Source organism: Borostomias antarcticus (genome assembly GCF_949987555.1).
Source record: "Borostomias antarcticus genome assembly, chromosome: 12".
NCBI lineage: Eukaryota > Metazoa > Chordata > Actinopteri > Stomiiformes > Stomiidae > Borostomias > Borostomias antarcticus.
This window is the reverse complement of record NC_140245.1, coordinates 24,813,538-24,821,303: the sequence shown is the minus strand read 5'-3', so window position 1 is coordinate 24,821,303 and position 7,766 is coordinate 24,813,538.

The window sequence follows — 7,766 nt, the reverse complement described above, 5'->3', positions numbered from 1 at the left end:
CAAATTCCCAACAAATGTGGCCACCACACTGTTCAGGACATTCACAGGTCTTGCTCTCAGGGATCGGTAAAAGAAAGGGACATGGTTCCTCCATAATGTGCTAAGGCTCTGCTTAGATCAAAGGCTTGGTCATCAGAAAATATCACAAAGACAGTGATCACAAAACAATTAAAAACATGTCACCAGTGTATGCCTTAACCCTAGTCAAATTTCTAGTATGTGTGAACCATATACATGGCAGTAAACAGATCTTGAGTCATACAAACTGGAGGATGCTTGACCCATACAAACTACTTTAACTCAATTTCAATAAACAACTTCAAAATATGGCAGACAGAAGAGCTGAGCAGACTTGGTAGATGACTGGATGATCTTACAGAGAACCAAGGGAAATTGACTGGTATTAATGCTAAGAGTAATGAGGGATGAGGTGCAGCTGGGCAGAGTGGAGACAGGTGGCAGGTGATGCAGGAGATGGGAAGGTGAGTAGGCAACAACCAAGCATGAACAGGAACTGGACCACTGGCTCCCCTTGACTGTCCAACCCATCCATCAGCGCCAGCAGAGTGGACACGATAGAGCCAGAGAGAGAGAGACAAATGCAACGCAAGGTTAGTTTAGTTCCAATCGCCCATGTGCAACATCAATCAAGTACGCAGCCAAGCTAAAGAACCGAGTTACACCAGAGGCGGAGCGAGGCGGTGGCTCCGTGACAGACAGGCCTCACCTGTGTATCTGGTCCTGTCTGCTGGAGCATACTGGGGACAGCCGGTCTATCTTGTTGAAGAAGATGAAGGAGGGTCTCATTAGGTTGACCTGGGGAGAGACCAACAAACAGCCATCACAAGCTCTCAGTCAACACTGAGGATGATGGTCAGGTGTCCTGTCCAATAATTATACCCCCCTCCCCCCACCGCCACAGTTGCCCCATTGGCTAACCTGGTCAAAGAGAAGGCAGAGCTGATTATGTGTTCTGATTCACCAACCCACTTGCTAAGGCAGTCAGCTCCTTTCCTTATAGACACCTTTGTGTTTCCCTGCCTACACTCGTTAGTCTGCACCCGCGCCACTGGGGTCTTGCCTGTACTTGGGGGACTGTAGATCAGAGCACTACACATCTGTAGGTGGGGGGGGGTTGGGGGGAGTATGTGAAAAACAGGGACTTCACAAGACAGCTCAAATTAGACAAGACAGCTTAAATACGGCTGGGTCTTCATATGTTTACTGGAGCAACGTACTGTAGTGTGGTCTCACCTAGGAGGTTCTTCTATCAGGTGATCGAACACAGAGGGGTTGCTCTGCTTCCTGTTCACTGACTGAAAAAGCAATCACAGTGGGATTTAGTGACATCATTATGCACATCAGGAATTCATTATCTCATCTAGTCAGTCAAAAAATGATTTTGTCCTCACCAATAGGTGGCGCCTCATATCACTGCATTTATCTTTTAAAACAGCAAACACTATGTGTAAATAAGGTTTTAAACTTCATTAACATCCTTATAAATAATCAGCCCCTATGGCTGGATACAGGCGCAGCAGAAGTCGAGGGTGACAGTACTAGGTTTTTTAGCTGGCAGGTGCCCGTCAGGCTCAGTGAATATCTGGTTGAACTGGTTTAAACTCTGTCCTCAGTATTAGTACTGCCCATGTGCACAATTGATTCGCTAGCTTTTCATTGGGATAGCTGGTGGCAGTGTTCTAGAAAGGTGGTCATGTGCGTTCCTAAGTCAGAGGACCCGGGTTTGAACCCAGTGTGGGCAAGTGTGGTGGAATCAATACACCTGTTACAATCGCAGGAATTTTATGGGAAGGAAGGGGCTTCTTTTTTTAAAGGTTTTGTACCTTCAATATTAGACACTTAAGCAAACAGAAAAACACAAAACACAACTATAAAAGGCCTGGCTTGGTTTAAAGCCCACTCACCACGTCAAGGTGCAGGCCAAGAGTGGGGACACGACAATCACTAACAGACAAACCCTGACAAATACACATGTAAAGACATGTAAAGAAACACGTAAAAACATACAGACTATACATATAGGAGTAGGGAAGTTGTGTGGAAGAGCATGGGGCCGTTGAACACGGGATTAGCAGCAGCTTTCTCCAGGAGTCTGATGGCCAACGCTGCAGGATGGCAGCAAGTAGGGAGTTGCAGGAGTCCAGGCGGGAGATGACAACAGCCTGGATGAGCACTAGCGACGAATCACAGCCAGATTTCTTTCCTAGCATAAAGTTTGATAAAAGAGATGAGTATTAGCAAAGGCAAGGAGAATGATTATATCAGTGTACAATGAGCTATGATGGGGAATAATTACACTATTAATTTGATTTCCAGGCATGGCATATACATGGCATGCTTACTTGCAATGGTAATAATGCCTTCAGGTAATAACACTATGCTTGATTAATTTGATGTATAATGTGGCAAATGCTATAGTAGCAGCAGCAAGCATCAGCCCACTATAGCTAAATAATGCCAGACAAGATTACAGACTGTAATCAATGTATGAACAATGTCACATTGATCATGCTCAACATTGTTAAAATTGAAATACATCTGAGACCTCCGAACGTAACGTTAGCATTAACTAACGTTAACCCTAAGCCGTTAGCATTAGCTACCGTTAGCATAGCTCCCTAGCCTATCAATATAGTTGATGTTAATATAAAGAAATGTAACATTAGGTAATGTTAGCTAAGTTATTCAACATTGACCCACTTACCCTCTAGATCTTTTCCAACGATGTCCTAAAGTAACCACATGTCATGATCATTTGCATCATAGACATACGTTCATATCTATGATTAGCATGATCATAAGCTTCATTGCTAAACATAGCAAATGTTAACCGATGTCATTACATGACTTCCTATCCAATCAGAGGCAGAGTAGGGCGGGTCTTCCTATGGTCACGTGCTTTCCCGAGCTCGCAGGACTCACGAACGCGCGACCAGCGCGTCCCCGAGGCTCGTGCACAGCACATGTTTAAATGGCTCAATACAGGTATTGGTGGCTTCAAAAACCCCCAAACCCCTAAAACTAAAAGTTTATATTGATAAGATTGGTCTCTGATGCTGAATGATACCCAGAAAAATTTTGTTTTCCTTTTCTAGCCCTATCTATCATCATCCACTAACATGGGAAATAAGGGTTCTTGGGCCGCATGCCTTGCAATACCGGGCTTGGCCTGAAAGCCCATGGTGGCTTCAATGCGCCAAGCTGATCCTGGGGGCTTGGTATGGACCAAGCCCCCAGGATCAGCTTGGCGCATTGAAGCCACCATGGGCTTTCAGGCCAAGCCCGGTATTGCAAGGCATGCGGCCCAAGAACCCTTATTTCCCATGTTAGTGGATGATGATAGATAGGGCTAGAAAAGGAAAACAAAATTTTTCTGGGTATCATTCAGCATCAGAGACCAATCTTATCAATATAAACTTTTAGTTTTAGGGGTTTGGGGGTTTTTGAAGCCACCAATACCTGTATTGAGCCATTTAAACATGTGCTGTGCACGAGCCTCGGGGACGCGCTGGTCGCGCGTTCGTGAGTCCTGCGAGCTCGGGAAAGCACGTGACCATAGGAAGACCCGCCCTACTCTGCCTCTGATTGGATAGGAAGTCATGTAATGACGTCGGTTAACATTTGCTATGTTTAGCAATGAAGCTTATGATCATGCTAATCATAGATATGAACGTATGTCTATGATGCAAATGATCATGACATGTGGTTACTTTAGGACATCGTTGGAAAAGATCTAGAGGGTAAGTGGGTCAATGTTGAATAACTTAGCTAACATTACCTAATGTTACATTTCTTTATATTAACATCAACTATATTGATAGGCTAGGGAGCTATGCTAACGGTAGCTAATGCTAACGGCTTAGGGTTAACGTTAGTTAGTTAATGCTAACGTTACGTTCGGAGGTCTCAGATGTATTTCAATTTTAACAATGTTGAGCATGATCAATGTGACATTGTTCATACATTGATTACAGTCTGTAATCTTGTCTGGCATTATTTAGCTATAGTGGGCTGATGCTTGCTGCTGCTACTATAGCATTTGCCACATTATACATCAAATTAATCAAGCATAGTGTTATTACCTGAAGGCATTATTACCATTGCAAGTAAGCATGCCATGTATATGCCATGCCTGGAAATCAAATTAATAGTGTAATTATTCCCCATCATAGCTCATTGTACACTGATATAATCATTCTCCTTGCCTTTGCTAATACTCATCTCTTTTATCAAACTTTATGCTAGGAAAGAAATCTGGCTGTGATTCGTCGCTAGTGCTCATCCAGGCTGTTGTCATCTCCCGCCTGGACTCCTGCAACTCCCTACTTGCTGCCATCCTGCAGCGTTGGCCATCAGACTCCTGGAGAAAGCTGCTGCTAATCCCGTGTTCAACGGCCCCATGCTCTTCCACACAACTTCCCTACTCCTATATGTATAGTCTGTATGTTTTTACGTGTTTCTTTACATGTCTTTACATGTGTATTTGTCAGGGTTTGTCTGTTAGTGATTGTCGTGTCCCCACTCTTGGCCTGCACCTTGACGTGGTGAGTGGGCTTTAAACCAAGCCAGGCCTTTTATAGTTGTGTTTTGTGTTTTTCTGTTTGCTTAAGTGTCTAATATTGAAGGTACAAAACCTTTAAAAAAAGAAGCCCCTTCCTTCCCATAAAATTCCTGCGATTGTAACAGGTGTATTGATTCCACCACACTTGCCCACACTGGGTTCAAACCCGGGTCCTCTGACTTAGGAACGCACATGACCACCTTTCTAGAACACTGCCACCAGCTATCCCAATGAAAAGCTAGCGAATCAATTGTGCACATGGGCAGTACTAATACTGAGGACAGAGTTTAAACCAGTTCAACCAGATATTCACTGAGCCTGACGGGCACCTGCCAGCTAAAAAACCTAGTACTGTCACCCTCGACTTCTGCTGCGCCTGTATCCAGCCATAGGGGCTGATTATTTATAATGATGTTGATGAAGTTTAAAACCTTATTTACACATAGTGTTTGCTGTTTTAAAAGATAAATGCAGTGATATGAGGCGCCACCTATTGGTGAGGACAAAATCATTTTTTGACTGACTAGATGAGATAATGAATTCCTGATGTGCATAATGATGTCACTAAATCCCACTGTGATTGCTTTTTCAGTCAGTGAACAGGAAGCAGAGCAACCCCTCTGTGTTCGATCACCTGATAGAAGAACCTCCTAGGTGAGACCACACTACAGTACGTTGCTCCAGTAAACATATGAAGACCCAGCCGTATTTAAGCTGTCTTGTCTAATTTGAGCTGTCTTGTGAAGTCCCTGTTTTTCACATACTCCCCCCAACCCCCCCCCCCCACCTACAGATGTGTAGTGCTCTGATCTACAGTCCCCCAAGTACAGGCAAGACCCCAGTGGCGCGGGTGCAGACTAACGAGTGTAGGCAGGGAAACACAAAGGTGTCTATAAGGAAAGGAGCTGACTGCCTTAGCAAGTGGGTTGGTGAATCAGAACACATAATCAGCTCTGCCTTCTCTTTGACCAGGTTAGCCAATGGGGCAACTGTGGCGGTGGGGGGAGGGGGGTATAATTATTGGACAGGACACCTGACCATCATCCTCAGTGTTGACTGAGAGCTTGTGATGGCTGTTTGTTGGTCTCTCCCCAGGTCAACCTAATGAGACCCTCCTTCATCTTCTTCAACAAGATAGACCGGCTGTCCCCAGTATGCTCCAGCAGACAGGACCAGATACACAGGTGAGGCCTGTCTGTCACGGAGCCACCGCCTCGCTCCGCCTCTGGTGTAACTCGGTTCTTTAGCTTGGCTGCGTACTTGATTGATGTTGCACATGGGCGATTGGAACTAAACTAACCTTGCGTTGCATTTGTCTCTCTCTCTCTGGCTCTATCGTGTCCACTCTGCTGGCGCTGATGGATGGGTTGGACAGTCAAGGGGAGCCAGTGGTCCAGTTCCTGTTCATGCTTGGTTGTTGCCTACTCACCTTCCCATCTCCTGCATCACCTGCCACCTGTCTCCACTCTGCCCAGCTGCACCTCATCCCTCATTACTCTTAGCATTAATACCAGTCAATTTCCCTTGGTTCTCTGTAAGATCATCCAGTCATCTACCAAGTCTGCTCAGCTCTTCTGTCTGCCATATTTTGAAGTTGTTTATTGAAATTGAGTTAAAGTAGTTTGTATGGGTCAAGCATCCTCCAGTTTGTATGACTCAAGATCTGTTTACTGCCATGTATATGGTTCACACATACTAGAAATTTGACTAGGGTTAAGGCATACACTGGTGACATGTTTTTAATTGTTTTGTGATCACTGTCTTTGTGATATTTTCTGATGACCAAGCCTTTGATCTAAGCAGAGCCTTAGCACATTATGGAGGAACCATGTCCCTTTCTTTTACCGATCCCTGAGAGCAAGACCTGTGAATGTCCTGAACAGTGTGGTGGCCACATTTGTTGGGAATTTGGGTGGAAACAGTGTGGAACATCATTGCATAGTTTGACTGCCATTTCATACCAACATTAAGAGAAAGTGGAGAAGTAGGCTATACCTAGAAAATACTATAGTTGTGCAATTCGTTTGTACAGTCTAGTAGTTAAATGGTTAAAAATGGGCAAGCAATAACATTGGAGGGAAATGTATACTGACACTGATGATTGTTTCAGAAATGGTCTGAGACAAAATAATGAAATGTTATACATCAGTATTGTGAAACACTGAACATATTTTAATGACTGACAAGGAGAGAGGAAACAGTCCAAGTTAATCAATAATAACTAGGCTCACTATGAACAGTGTGTATTATTGGCTCTGTTCTGACATCAGTGCACAGTTCATTCCACCACTGTGAGGCCAGGACAGAAAAAAGCCATGGCCACGCCAATCTGCTGTAGGGGGGCTTGGAGCAACTGGGGAACCAATCACCTCAAGGCAGCAGAGCTTGACCACAGCCTGGAGGTCGGAGGGAGCTGTTCATTTGCCCTGTAGGCTCGAACCACAGTCCTAAACTGGATGGGACAGCGCAGGGAGCCAGTGCAGAGAACAGAGTAGGGAAGTTTTGTGGAAGAGCATGGGGCTGTTGAACACCAGGTCAGCAGCAGCTTTCTCCAGGAGTCTGATGGCCAACGCTGCAGGATGGCAGCAAGTAGGGAGTTGCAGGAGTCCAGGCGGGAGATGACAACAGCCTGGATGAGCACTAGCGACGAATCACAGCCAGATTTCTTTCCTAGCACAAAGTTTGATAAAAGAGATGAGTATTAGCAAAGGCAAGGAGAATGATTATATCAGTGTACAATGAGCTATGATGGGGAATAATTACACTATTAATTTGATTTCCAGGCATGGCATATACATGGCATGCTTACTTGCAATGGTAATAATGCCTTCAGGTAATAACACTATGCTTGATTAATTTGATGTATAATGTGGCAAATGCTATAGTAACAGCAGCAAGCATCAGCCCACTATAGCTAAATAATGCCAGACAAGATTACAGACTGTAATCAATGTATGAACAATGTCACATTGATCATGCTCAACATTGTTAAAATTGAAATACATCTGAGACCTCCGAACGTAACGTTAGCATTAACTAACTAACGTTAACCCTAAGCCGTTAGCATTAGCTACCGTTAGCATAGCTCCCTAGCCTATCAATATAGTTGATGTTAATATAAAGAAATGTAACATTAGGTAATGTTAGCTAAGTTATTCAACATTGACCCACTTACCCTCTAGAT